The sequence below is a fragment of the Crinia signifera genome, chromosome 12 (assembly GCF_055691185.1).
Source record: "Crinia signifera chromosome 12, ASM5569118v1, whole genome shotgun sequence".
Lineage (NCBI taxonomy): Eukaryota > Metazoa > Chordata > Amphibia > Anura > Myobatrachidae > Crinia > Crinia signifera.
Window position 1 is genome coordinate 20,409,125 of NC_139228.1, and position 15,194 is coordinate 20,424,318.

General features: G+C 44.7%; 1 long non-coding RNA gene and 1 pseudogene across 1 annotated transcript in view; both read right to left on the minus strand.

Moving 5' to 3' along the window:
- Positions 1-15,194, minus strand: part of LOC146050445 (uncharacterized) — a 31,978-nt gene that overhangs the window by 15,237 nt on the left and 1,547 nt on the right. The gene's annotated exons all lie outside the window — the stretch shown is intronic.
- On the minus strand, positions 1,102-1,220 carry LOC146050817 (5S ribosomal RNA; annotated as a pseudogene).

Genomic DNA, 15,194 nt, shown 5'->3' on the forward strand with positions numbered 1-15,194 from the left:
GGAGAATCTTATCTCCTCACTTGTTATACCGTGGTCTCGTCTATTATTCGCATCTAGCGATAAGGTGTATTACGGACATTGTCCTTAAAGTGTATTCGCAGATTAGAGACAAAGTACTGCGAAGGGATCTCCTATTATTGCATTGATTCATCCGTGTATAATACACGGTAAAGGTACGCTACGCTGCGCTACGTTTTGTTCGCATGTAGCTAGGAGTAAAGGGTACGCAGGTTACGGACAAAGTAAGTAACCTACGCTTTTCACTTATTGTTCTTTGATCATATAAATATCGATTTTAATAACACCCAGCAGCAACGGTCACAGGAAAACCTTTGTTTCAGTTAGCCTCTAAAGGGCCTAAAGAATCAAAGAAAGATCCTATCAAACCACCATGTTTGTAACAACCAGAGGTTGGATCTGCAGGACCCGCTGCCAGAGAGAGCGGAGATCGTACCACAAAGCTCATAGCCTGTGGAATACAAAGGAGAGATCCGAGCCCTGTCCCTTTAAAGAAAACAGGCAGAGGCCAGCCCCCACTACTTCTACCGAAAGGACAAAACCCTAGACAAACGGTAAATTCTGGGAGACGTCATGAAGAATAATAATCACGCCAGCTGCGATAATAACCAGCCAAAGAAGGCGGATGGGCCCTGAGCATAAGTGATATGACCTTGAATTCAATCCCGTGGCTCTTAATAAGGTTGTCTTAACAGCCCTGTGAGCGGTTCTGGCCCCAGAGGCAGACAGATGAGAGATACCCCTGACAGGGTTTACAGATCCGAGAACCAGATTCTCTTGGATTAAGGTGCCCCCACCTCTACTTTTAATGTACAAATTACTTTGAGGAGAAGCAAAAAATGGGGAAAAGCCTACCTCCGAACGAAATGCCAGTGGACTGACATAACCTGCAGTGTCTCGAGACCTGGACCCATACAGGGTAACCTGGTAAATTTGATGCAAAGCCATCAATCCACCATTGGTCCACCCCAATGGCCTACCAACCCCAGGAACACCTCCGAAGGAAGGGTCCATCTGCCGGTATAGTTTTGCCATCAAGGCCGGGATCTTGCGCTGCACCCATTGGAAGAAGCGGGAGGCCTAAGCCTACAGCGCCTGGTATTCCCAGACGGTCTCCCATGCAAGTACTAACCAGACCTGACCCTGCTTAGATTTCAAGATCAAACGAGATCAGGCGTGTTCAGGGTGGTGTGGCCATAGGCTCATAGCCGGCCCATTCAGAGTGTCACCCTAGTGACTGATAAAAACTACCCTTTTTGCACCACCCGACTGGACCTGCACAAGGTGACCTTGAAACCAAGGTTCTGCCTGGCAGAAAACCCACAGGACTGTTACCTTAAGATGTACTGTTGCTTGTATAAAACACGGATTTATCAGTTTAGGTTATAATGTATGTGTATGTAGATACATTAGAAAACAAACAGGAAACTATATCGAACCGCTGTTTGAATGTAAGAAGCGAGAATGTTGGCCCAGCACCACTATATATATCCACATATATATATATTGTGTATGTACATGTATATATATATATACACATGTACATACACAAATGCCTACAAACATAAACATATGCATTCATGTACCCCTATACAATAGGTCGTACAGATAAGAGGCAACATATTGGTATATAGCATATGGTGGCGCTGAAATGAACAAGGCCGTCAACATTGGCAACCAGTAAAACTTCTACCAAAGTGAGATTGCGTCCCTGAAGGGATGCGTAGTCAAGGCCATATTAGCTTTTAATTATAAAAGCTACAGCCAGTGTTACTCCGCTAACATAACTTAAAGGAGAACCATAAGAAATGACAAACCGAATTGTTTGTGGGAGAAAACGGGAGTACCTGGAGTAATCCCACGCAATTACGGGGAGAATATACATAAACTCCACACAGTCAGGGTAATGGCGTTGTTTGAATGGAACCCATGTTATCTACAACAGCTGGTGATCCCATGTAATCTCAAACGAGATTGGGCATATCCAATGTGGTATGAATATAGATTGACATCAGTGCCGTGAGGTAGTAATGTTAACCATTACACAGTTCGTACTGCACCTCAACAGCTGCATCTCCCAAAAATGCTACCCCGCTGGGGTGCAAGGCTACTAGAGGCCTGGAGGAATACTAAGTCAAATTATCTCAAATGTGCGATCTACATGTTACATGCATGTGATCCTAATGTAAATCCGACTACATAGTCAGATCCCACACTGGATTGTATTGTGTGTACACACCACAACCAGCTCTATATGTGACAGTGCAATGTTCCAACTTCCAATGACCAGGAATACCGAAGGTTATCCTGTGGAGAAATTACACTTCAGAGTCCACAGTTGGTGACGTTTGCCATAGTGCCCTGTCAGAGCATGAAATAACCCCTGGTATTGTGGGGACTGAATCATTATAGCCGTATGTTTGTAAAACAGGCCTGGATGTGCCGACAGGGTTTCAAAGTTAGCAAAGGTGTCTTACACAAAGTGTCTGGACCAGAACTGTAATGGCGTGCACACACTGTTCTAATGACTTGCTATGGAAAACTTTGCTAACTCATGAGTTAGTAACATACAAGTCATGCTATCTGCATTAGACATTGCTGCCCTTGCCTTCGATTAATGGAGTGACCTCTGTGTCACTCTGATAGCAGGTTATAAGACTTCCTGCTGTCCTCTGTATGACCTAGCTGGCAGCAAACTGTCCCCCCATAAACTGTAATCTGAGAACACAGTATCTTTCTGGAAGAAAGCAAGAAGGGGTTTTTATTTTGTCAGCCAGCAGATACACATTGCACAATTAGAGGCTTTCACAGAGGAAAAATACATCAGGGAAGGCAACAGGGACATGCCTCAGATGACAGTGTAAACGGAGTTATACACTTTCCACCTGCCAATATATACAACACACACACAGAGAGTAGGTATAGGTAACCAGAGATAGAATAACTGGATAAGAGAGACAGTATAAGGAGATGAGCTGCCCAGGCCATCAACAACACCATGGTATATATCACAGGAGTGCTATGACCTAATTTACATACAGCCCAATACTGTCCCACTATGCTCTAAACCCCACTGTCTGATCACAGAACCTGGGGGAGCTACTGCATTCAATACGCAGTTAACCAGGACAAGCTTGAGCACAGCCCTGGCATTAGCAGTCAGGAGCCTCCAGCAGCATGCAATGGCGGCAATTTTTTTTATGTTAAAATGACCGCCAGAACCGTGTGATAGCTGGGAAATTGCCATGGTCTCTGGGAGCTGTTAAAGTCGAGTTGCACACACGCCATTTTAAGATAGTATGGCCGCCATTTTGGTTCGCAGAGTTGCGCAAATAAAGTATACATACCCGAGTCTGTGTGACAAAGTGGACCAGAAGCGCAGCCATACTATTACACATAAATTCATAATACCATACTTACACCAAATAAAATATAGTTAATTAAAGGATTAGTGCACTACACATAGTTTAATTAGAAATACACGATTGTTTCTGTACATGTTTGGTATCTTTATGTTCAGTGTCCCGTGCGCAGCATTCCGGTCGCAGCCAAATATTCGCAAGTCCTATGGTCTGATAATTACGGACAAAATACCTTTTATATGTACTTTTATCATGTGTCCTGTGTGAGACAAAGGAATGCAGTTGTAACAAATTCCTGTTGCTGTTTACGACCCCCGACGACGATGCCAGCAAACAAAAGGACACCTTCCCCCCCCCCCTGCACTTCTCCAAGCCAGATGTAATACCTTGCCCAATCACTGAGGACTGGACATTTGAACCCTTGACCAATCGTAAGGGCCTTTGACCCCCCCTTCCTGGACCCTATAAGATAGCCATCCCTGAGCTGGCTCGCTCTCTCTCCTTGGAACTGCTGAGTATCCCCTCACCATTAACCCGGGCTATAGTTCTATTTGAATATAGCGAGCTCCGACCGGACTGCGCTGCGCATAATTTTATGACGGTAACATTTGTATTCCTCTTCTGTGTAATGTGGCTGGTTATGATTGTATTCTGTAATTGTTTATCTTTCCCCTAGTAGTATTTGACTTGTATTAGTATTGTTAAGGACATTGTATCACGTGTTATCCTGTATTTCTTCTTTCTGTAACCCCCTTTTGTCCGCTAGGGACTAAATACACTATTTTGAAGAATCTATCTCCGCATTTGTAATATCGTGGTCTCGTCTATTATTCGCATCTAGCGATAGCGTATATTACGGACATTGTCCTTAAAAGGTATTCGCAGATTAGAGACTAAGTACTGCTAAGGGATCTCCTATTACTGCAGTGATTCAAGCGTGTACAATACACGGTAAAGGTCCGCTATGCTTTGTTCGCACGTAGCTAGGAATAAAGGGTAAGCAGAGTTACGGAATGAGTACGTAAACTGCACATTTCACTTATTGTTCTTTGGCTATATAAATATCAACATTGATAGTTGGGGGCTCGCGTCCGGGCCACGTGTTTTAAAGTATATTAAGTGTTTAGTAAGCTGTACTTCTGCCTGCCACAAGTAGTTTAACGGGGTATAGTGTCTTGAGTTGCTTGTTCATTACAGTATATGTGCCACGTGCGATAAGGTTCGCACACGTGGAGGCAAAGGCCTGTGTTTATTATAGTACATAGAGGATCCCTTCTGTGCAAAACTATAACTTTTATTGTTAGTTACTGAATGGCCAGGGACTCCGCCACGTGGCGATAAGTTCTGGGCCTTTTACAGTAACGTGAAGCGTCTATTGTGTATTACGCAAGGTGCGCACGCACGTGCTTACGTTGGGAAATTTTCGCATTTTTGTACGTAATTTACGGATTAAGTGCGGGATTTATTTCGCATCTTTATACGTAACTTTCGGACTGAGTTAAGGGATTTATTCCATATTTATGAGCAATTACTGCGTGTAGCGAAACCCGAGCGCGACCTTGCAAATACACTGTAGAACACGTGGGTGGCCGATTCATCGGCGGCCTGTGAACAGGTTTAACAAAACGCACGTACATACGTGGCTGTTCACTGGCACTGCGCATGCAGCACACATAGGAACCCAGAGGTGAATAGTATTAAATCACTAGCTTTATTTAAAACAGTATAGTAACATACTGTGGATAAAGCGGTAATTAATAAGAGAAAATTAGTTTTTCTTTTATTGTTCATTTTTCCCAAAAACAAACAAATCAAGCATTACTTTAATAGATTCCTATAGCCATTAAAAGGGATTTATACCTGCATAAGTATCTAGTGAGAAACTACCAACCTGGGAAGATTTTCTGTACAGAAATATTGCAAGTTTAAGCGTAAGACCAAGGTGTAAGTAGCACCCAGTGTGAAACAATCATTGGGTGAACGGGTGTGTGATGACACGACTCAGCGCAGTCCAGAGTAGGACAAGGTTTAAGATATAGAGGCGCACGTGACGACGTGCCCATAGGAACTGCCCCTTCCGTGGACCTACCTATTTTGATCCCTTGGAAGGGTACAAGAATCTAAATCGGAACCCAGTGATCTGATTAGCCACTTTAGAAATATACCAGTTTTGAGGATACAGGAAAAACAAGTTTTTTTGTGTTCTGCAAAACTCAGCCGCACCCCGCAAGTCGTGTAGTTATGCGTTTCTGACCGTAAGCGAGTAGTGATTGAGTACATAACCTCGCAGAGTGGGCTTCACGCTTAAGTGCGGAATAGTGTCACTCTGTTGGGGAGGAGTGTTTTGGGAGCTACTCAAGGACAAATGACCCACCGGTTTCTGCTAGCTGTGAACGTTTATTCCTGTAACAATGGGGAATAACGGGTCACACAGGGATGCCGTGCTAGTTAGGGAAGAATCAAGCCGACCTAATGGGTCGGCAGCATTCATAATGTGCAGGAAGCACGGTGAACAAGCAGTTGTTTACCAAGAGAAATGGAAAAAGATGACACAGGGCAGCAAGTTAGAATTTCCCAGTGTTGGTAGTTTCGATCCAGAAGTCTTATCAGCAGTTAGAGATCAGATATGTTTGCTCTTGCCACTCGAAGAAAGAGTTGAACAGAATGAATGTCTAAAATTGTGGCAGAAGGAAAGTACAATTCAAAGGGAACATAGTTATCTGTCAGATGCAAGTGTAATCAGCCACAGGAACACGAATGTTTCTACCCCCCAATATGTAAAAAAGGGAACAATTCAAGTCCAAAGTGAAACCAAAAATAACCTGAAAATGAATAACCTGTATACTGTTTTTACCCCCTATAAGCAAGATACAGATCCACAGGAGGGATTCCTGACATCAGCCATCCCTTGCGAAGCTAGCGGAAAGGAGAGAGAGGCTGAGACAGCCCAAGCCGCTGCTGCCATCCTGGTCGAGGAGATGGCTGATGCCAGGAACACAATTGGAGACACAGGTAAGTACACACAACACAGCACAGAGATAGTTATTCCTGGGATGTTGTCCAATGGTGCAGGGGGGGATACAAATCCACCCTCTGCACACAGTGGAACCTCCTTGTGGACGGGGAGGCAGGGATGAGGTAATGCCTGTAAGGGATCGCGACATGCACAATACGTGGACACGATTGGAACGTCGTTCAATCATCAAAAATTTCCCTGATCCCAGCAAAGATCTGGCAAAGTGTCAGAAATTTGTAAGGGAACGAGGAAATTCAGATGAGCCCACCAATAAAGATTGGCGATACATGTTGAGAGCTTGCCTCCCTTCACACATAGATGTCCCGAAATTCATTTGGGACAGTGGTGTGGAGGCGATAAGATTTTAACTGAACAGGGCAACCAGGAAAATATACGCCTAATAAATATACAATTGGGTGTATATTTCCCAGCGACGGTTGAAAATACTCTGATGTTCACCATCAAACAAAAAGATGGTGAGTCTACCAGCGGATATTTCAACCGTGCTTTACAGGCGTTGCCAAAACACTCTGGTATCCCCGACCCCAGGGACAACATACATCTTAAGGGAGTGATTGTCTCTGTGCTGATACAAGGTCTTAGGGAAAATTTGAGAACAAGCATAGAAACCATTTTCCCCAACTGCAGACAGATGACAATACATACTTTAAAGAAATCTGCTGTTGATCTAGACAAACGATTTATGACAGAAATACAGACAAACGGCATGCAGAAACTGATAACAGCCGATAGTCACACTTTTAGTAAGGATCCAACCAAAAACATACAACACCCAAGGCAAGACACGGTAAGACGGAAACAAACCGTATGTTTCAACTGTGGAAACAAAGGACACCTAGCCAGACATTGCAGGGTAAGTAACCATAGGAAACATAACACATATGTAAGTGACTGGGAGACACAATGGGAGGAGACAGGTAGGTCTCAACACATAGCCGTAGCCCCACCTAGTAGCCAACGCCGCCCTAAGCATGACACATATATGCAAGCAGGGAATAGGACATACATACACCCCACAACCAGGTAACATGACACAATATCTGAAGGAGGAGCCTCAGATATGGGTAAGTGTAATGGTTTAAACGCAAACGTTTTTTTTAATTAAACCCGTTAACAACATTCCCTCCTGATCTAGGTTGTGCCAAGCAAATGGCAGTTACAATTGGGGTAACAGGAAAAGTGCAGCATTACCATTGGTAAAACAAATAGAGATCATAATCGGGCCCTTGCATATCAAATACTCTGTCTTATTGACTGCAGTGGCTGCGATTGACCTTCTAATTACAGAACTACCTTGAAAAAAAGAAGTTATGTCTGCTTCTTGGCTCCAGAGGATTCATAACGTAGAGACAACAGGACCAGTATGCACGAACTAGATGCAAAATCGTTAGATATACCCCCATGACTAATGCTGCACTGTACTGTTATAGATTTTTTTTAACCCATCTAAGAATGGGTTAAAAACTACAGCACAAATACCGAGTTCCCTTTGAACTAAAGATGGGCAGGACACAGGATTAATGGCAACGATAGCTTCAATAGAAACCCATTTAAAAACAGAGAGCATAGCGCCCCAAAGTACAGCTTCACCATTTGAAACCGGAGGTCGAGCTGGAAAAATACCCAGTGAGATAACAAGGTTCCCAAAAGAGAACTTTTTAGCTAATACCCATAGACACAGCCCATAGTCACAACCCCACTGGGTAAGAGAAAGGAGGGAGGGCTTACAAATCAGAACAGGAGTTGAAAAGGGTGAGAACCAAATAGTTGAGAGCCAATTCCCCCATAGTGCCAAATCCTGGTGTCATCAAAATAAAAGAGAAATTTCTGTTGCAATAAATGTACACATTGTTGTCATTAATTTTTCTACCCTTTTGATTTTTTTTCTCTCTTTTTCCATTTTTTTCCCCTACCCTTCTGTTCCAGAAACTTTAGAGAGCCACAAAGCCCCTCCCCCGGGTCTTGCGGGATTGCACACTGTCCTTACAGCCCACAAATGGTTTGATACCGATACAATGGGTCAATGATCTATTGTTATGTCCTTTCTCATCCACAACACCAGCAGATGGCGATAGACAACTTCTGGTGTATCCTCCTGAGGCAGGACATAAGGTATCTCAGGACAGATTGCAGTTGTGCCTGAACGGGGGGGGGGGGGGGGGAGGGGGGAAATCTGGGACACATTAGTAACCACAAACACACAAACGATAGAAAAGTAGTTCGAAAAATCTGTCGCACACCCAGCAGAGAAATACCTATTATGAATATGCAGTACCCCATAAAGCAACACGAGTGGACAAGAGAGTAGTCACAATATTTTTCAGTAAATTTTGAACAAAGTCCCAGTAACTTTAAGCATTGCTCCTTACGTTACCCAGGGCAACCACAGCCACCATCTTGTGAAAAGCAGTCCAAGATGTGCACAAAGCATTCCCCTTCAACAGAGAATGAAAAGGGTTGTAAAACGCATTTACATATGAATAGGTGCAATCACAAAACCCATGTCCTCACAGACAGATGTGGATAGTAAAGAATGAGAAACAGGCCTGATTACAGCCTTTGCCCTGGGTATGACTGACACAAGAGACCATGTGATTTGGAATACTAGACATCTGTTGAGTGTGCGACAGATATAGTGACGTAAGAAACCTGGTGATGCCAGCCTGACCAATGTCGTACTGCAGTGTACAATTAAACCCAGTTACTCGAGCACTTCCTACTTGTCTACACAGTGTAGTTGCCATAGCACTACCGGTAAACAAGACTGAGAATGTGGTGTTGGGGTGTGTTTTAACTGGTTATGCTCCTCATATAGTCTGGACACTCCTAAAATTCTGCCTAAACATGAGAAAAATATTCAACAGCCAAGTTCACTAAATGGGAACTTGCATTAATGAATTTTATAAATGTTACCAGTAACATGGGTAATATTGTAAACCCAGCAACACTCTTACCAGGTGTGCCCTTCAAGGCACAAAGGGTGGGGGGTTGATGCTGAGGTTGCTGGACTGGTGGAAGTTAGTGGGAGCCGAGACGAATATGATTGCATGACATGTTTGAATCAGACCTTTGCAGCATGCCCCCAAAGGGTGGTAACAACCTATTGGAACAGGTAATTCATTTTATTTTATTTTTTTCCTCCCTCGTTCTTTCCACAACACTGAGATTGGAAAATCGTACACTGGCTATACCGTAATAGATGGAGAAGGCACAGTAGAGGCTGGACCCCTTGGACGTCTCACTCAGCAACAGCAGCCTCATTAGTAGTGCTGCGGGCTGAGAGAAGAAAAAAAAAAAAAAGCCAATATTTATGCCGACTCCAAGTATGTTTGTTGGGGTAATGCAAAAGATTTTGGGCCCTATGGCGCCTCAGAGATGTTTGTTTCAGTAGCTGGCACTCCAGTGGCGCAAGCGTTGTAAGTTCGAAAGAATCCTGACAGCCACACAGCTGCCGGACAGAATGGCTGTTATCAAGTGTAAAGCCCACACCTTCGATAAGGATTCAGTGTCACTTGATAATGAACATGCTGGCAAGGCAGCTGGGTGAGCCATGCGCTCTGCGGATGTTTGTGTTCCCCCTGTAAATGTCAGTGTATTCACATAGAAATGCAAGATTTGTGTCCCCTGCAGGAGAAAGCAGTCTGGAAGCCGAAGGGATGTCGACAGGAATAGAAAGATGGACAAGGAAAACCAGTGACTCTGAGAACATGCCAAACTGTCAGGGCAGAGATAGCCTATGGCCTGACTTGCCTTGGCAGGGAAGGTATGTGGAAATTAGTCCGAAATTACTGGTGTGCCCACAGACAGGTAAGACGACAGGGTCATGCCTTACTAGTCTGGGGAAAGATACTGGAACGGCTGTTCCCACAGAGCCATCTCCACATCCCTCCTCCAACAGGATCCTCTGCAGGTAATACAAATCGACTTTGTACAGTCCACTCTAGAAGCGTCTTAGTTATTGTATTTACTTATATTTTTTATATATATATATATATATATATATATATATATATATATATATATATGTGTGTTGATGTTTGTGTGTATAGATATGGTAGCCCAGAAGCACCCCTGAGTACGCAAGTGTATATGAAAGGTTTTAAGTCATGTGTAAACCTCTAGGGACTGATGGTACGCCCCACAACCTCTTTTTGTAGTAGTAGAAACACTCTCAGAACTCCACCTCAGTTGTCCCCATCGAAACATTGCTTGGCGGGCAGCCACACGTTATGGTAATCCCACAAGAAGATCCTAGACCACACCACGAACTGACCCATGTTTCAAATATAATGCAAATGATGTATCCACACCTGGAAAACTGCAGCAAAAGGACTTTGTTGACACCTGTTGTGAAATGTCATAACCATGAACCAGGAGATGTTGTTGTTTCCCATGCTTTGCCATATACAGGTTGCTTGATAGACCTTTGAAAGGAACCACCCCAAGTCTTGTTGACCAGCACTACCTCAATAACAAAGTCGCAGAGAGAGAGATTCGGGTACGTTCGTCATACTGCCAGAAGACCAGAAACCCAGAAGGTCCTTACATTCAAGAGCGAAAGAAAGAAATCGCTAGAGGCACCATTTCGGGAGGACTGGAGAGCAGCTAAGGTCAAGCAACCTGTACAAGCTACAAAAAGGACTGTGACACACCCCACTGGTAACAGGTTGGAAGGATCACTAACAAGTTTTTTTTTTCCTTTCTCAGTTTTTCTCCATTATTTTGGGTCCTATTTTTGTCTTTCCCCCCCACTATCCGTTCTTATCCCCAAAGTCAAGGATACTGCTTTCGCACTGCTGCCAGGTATTGGGCAGACGATACAGAGTTCTGAGAGTGTGTTACCCGTCCCAGTTTAGGTCAAGATAGAATCTCTAAGCTTGACACGTTACCCAGGATCGGATGTTTGATAGTAATAATACCAGCATACTTAAAAGTATACCAAAAAGAGAGACAACAAAGAATTCAAGGGTCTGTTGTCACAAACAATGCCTACCAAAGGATGCCATATCTGAAAAACAATTGTATATAGTGTAACCTCCCCTGTTTTTATTTTTATCCCCCCAAAAAAATTGTATATTATCCTTCGTCACCCTGAGTAGATTGTTCGATAAATGTGGCCCCTCATTTATCCATAATCCTGGATTGGCCTAGCGCAGATGGTTTACTCCCCTTCTATGTAAAATTCAAGGATCCCAAAATTATTGTTAGGATTATGAATTTCTGTGTTTTAGGAAAAAAAAAATTTTTTTGTACTGTGACAGTTTGTATTTACTGTCAAAGGGTGGACTGTTAAAGTCGAGTTGCACACACGCCATTTTAGGATAGTATGGCCGCCATTTTGGTTCGCAGAGTTGCGCAAATAAAGTATACATACCCGAGTCTGTGTGACAAAGTGGACCAGAAGCGCAGCCATACTATTACACATAAATTCATAATACCATACTTACGCCAAATAAAATATAGTTAATTAAAGGATTAGTGCACTACACATAGTTTAATTAGAAATACACGATTGTTTCTGTACATGTTTGGTATCTTTATGTTCAGTGTCCCGTGCGCAGCATACCGGTCGCAGCCAAATATTCGCAAGTCCTATGGTCTGATAATTACGGACAAAATACCTATTATATGTACTTTTATCATGTGTCCTGTGTGAGACAAAGGAATGCAGTTGTAACAAATTCCTGTTGCTGTTTACGACCCCCGACGACGATGCCAGCAAACAAAAGGACACCAAAGTACCCTTCCCCCCCCCCCTGCACTTCTCCAAGCCAGATGTAATACCTTGCCCAATCACTGAGGACTGGACATTTGAACCCTTGACCAATCGTAAGGGCCTTTGACCCCCCCTTCCTGGACCCTATAAGATAGCCATCCCTGAGCTGGCTCGCTCTCTCTCCTTGGAACTGCTGAGTATCCCCTCACCATTAACCCGGGCTATAGTTCTATTTGAATATAGCGAGCTCCGACCGGACTGCGCTGCGCATAATTTCATGAGGGTAACATTTGTATTCCTCTTCTGTGTAACGTGGCTGGTTATGATTGTATTCTGTAATTGTTTATCTTTCCCCTAGTAGTATTTGACTTGTATTAGTATTGTTAAGGACATTGTATCACGTGTTATCCTGTATTTCTTCTTTCTGTAACCCCCTTTTGTCCGCTAGGGACTAAATACACTATTTTGGAGAATCTATCTCCGCATTTGTAATATTGTGGTCTCGTCTATTATTCGCATCTAGCGATAGCGTATATTACGGACATTGTCCTTAAAAGGTATTCGCAGATTAGAGACTAAGTACTGCTAAGGGATCTCCTATTACTGCAGTGATTCAAGCGTGTACAATACACGGTAAAGGTCCGCTACGCTTTGTTTGCACGTAGCTAGGAATAAAGGGTAAGCAGAGTTACGGAATGAGTACGTAAACTGCACATTTCACTTATTGTTCTTTGGCTATATAAATATCAACATTGATAGAGCAAACCCTGCGGTAAGCTCCCCTCCTGACTAGCTCCGTCCTTACAATGGCGTCCCTTTTTGAAAGGGTAGCCGCGCCATTAGGCTATACTCATATGCCCAGGCTGGCTGGACTTGCAATGAGTGCAGGACACCAATATAGGAGTCCCTGTGTCACTATCGCTGTCCTCTAAGATTGTCCAAGAGGCAGCTAAACTGGTACAGCTAGCACCTATACTTCTGACATGATGGTGTTAACACAGTTATGAGACATAGCACAATGCAAATACTAATGAAAGTGGCACTGAGCTCCGCAAAGCACAAAGGCCGGCAGGAGCATAAAGTACTGTACCCTGTGCTCCAGTAGGAGAGGTACAGGGGAGATTTGCCCAAATGGCCTGGCTGTGAAGAGGTGGGCCCCGGACTGGCAAAGTGCTCTCCGTGTCCCTCTATCACTATGCAGCAGGCAGGCAGGAAGAGATCAGGGCTGGAAACCACGTGGGTATATCCTAGCTCCTGTCTCCGGGGGAGGGGCTGTGTGAGGAGAGGCTCCCTCCCCCTACTAGCAAATGGCCGCCGGGATTATATGACTCATGTGGCGCCGGTAAAATGGCGGGGATCCGGCGTTTGCCGGGCGGCCCCGCTTACCGACGCCACTGCCCACACTCAAAGTCTCCCTGGTGGTCCAGCGGGACAGAGTGCACAACACTATGAGAGGCGGCGGTTCTGCGGCTTGCTAGTGCAGCCCGGCGATCCCCCTCGCCGAGCTGCTCAGCCGCCATTAGAAATGCGCACGCGCGCGCTCCCAGCGGGGAGCGCGTTACCTGTAAGCGGTGCTCACCGCTGATGTCCCGGTCCCCGTCGCGGCTGTGATCCTCAGTGCTTCAGAGCCAGCCAAACACCTCCGCTGTGGGAGCCACGTGGGTGGTGTTTGGCTGCCGGGTCCCGGGTGATGGAGCGCAGTGCAGGGGTCTAAAAGACCCCCGGCGCTGCTGCTCTGTCACTGACTCCAGTCAGTGTAAAAATAAGTAAAAAAAAAAAAAAAAAATTAAAAACGAAGTTTAAGCTGCTTTAATAGCAGCCCTTTCAAAATGCGTGTTGGCTCCTGCCAGCACAACTAAAACTGAAAGTAAGCTAGCCTAGGAGGCGGGGTATAGGAGGGAGGAGCCAGGGCTGTCTCTGGGCAGTCCAGAAGTTTTAAACCTTTCCGGTGCTGGAATGGTTGTGACCTCACTCCTTAACCCATTGTTATCCCTGGGGCCCCTGACGTCTGCCGCAGAAGAAATACGAATAGGAATCACCATTCAAATGAATGGTGATTCCTAATTTACTATTTATGTAAAATATGGCCGCTAATTAGCGGTAAACGGCCGCTAATTGCCGACCAAATACGCCAGGAAAATACACTTCATTTTCCTGCTGTATTTGGCAGACGCCTGCATGGATCAGTCCGTGAGCCCCGTGAGTATAATTTGCTTCCACAGGTCTCCCCTTGGAAGAGCAGTGGAAACCCGGCTGTCTCTCTTAGAGCAGGTCCATCCGTCTGCAACTCCACGGTGCAGCTATTTAAAATGACGTGCCGGCAAGTCCGATTGGCTCGTGATTCACGAGCCGGGCATGTTACGAGCCAGGATGTCTTCTGATCAGGTCCATGGTTATTTGAAATATAGCGCTGGGTCACCAGCCAATAGGAGCTGCTCCTGATTGGCTGCCGGGCCGCGATCTCCTATTGGCTGGCAATATTTCAAATAGCCATGGACCTGCTCAGAAGACAGCCGGGCAGCCCACCACTCGCTGTCATATCGCTTCCGTTCTGTCAGGTGAGCCGGCATGCAAACGCATCGGCTGCGGGTCGGGGGGAAGTGGTACGGCGACCTGCAATATATTTCTTACAGGTACGCCGTACCACGCCGCACCCCATTACTTGCACCACTGATTTATATTAAAGTATAACAAATTTAAACTGATTATACACTAATGTATGGTATACATATTACCAGACCCGTTTAACCCTTGCAAACTACAGCTACTTTGTCCATTCAAACAAATCTGTTGCCCATGCCAACTTTACTGCCTATTTTGATGCCACAATGCCTGTAGATCATAGAAAATTTTTGGTGTGTGATATGTCAGTGACCCCCCTGTGTGGGTTTCAAGTGTCATACTGTTTGACCAACGCTGTTTAACCCTTGCAGGACACCAGCTACTTATTCAAAATGATGAAATCTGGGACCCATGCCCACTTTACTGCCCTATTACTGCCCAAATCCTTGTGGTCAAAAGAAATGGCAAGTGGGTCATATGTAAGTGACCCCGCTGTGTG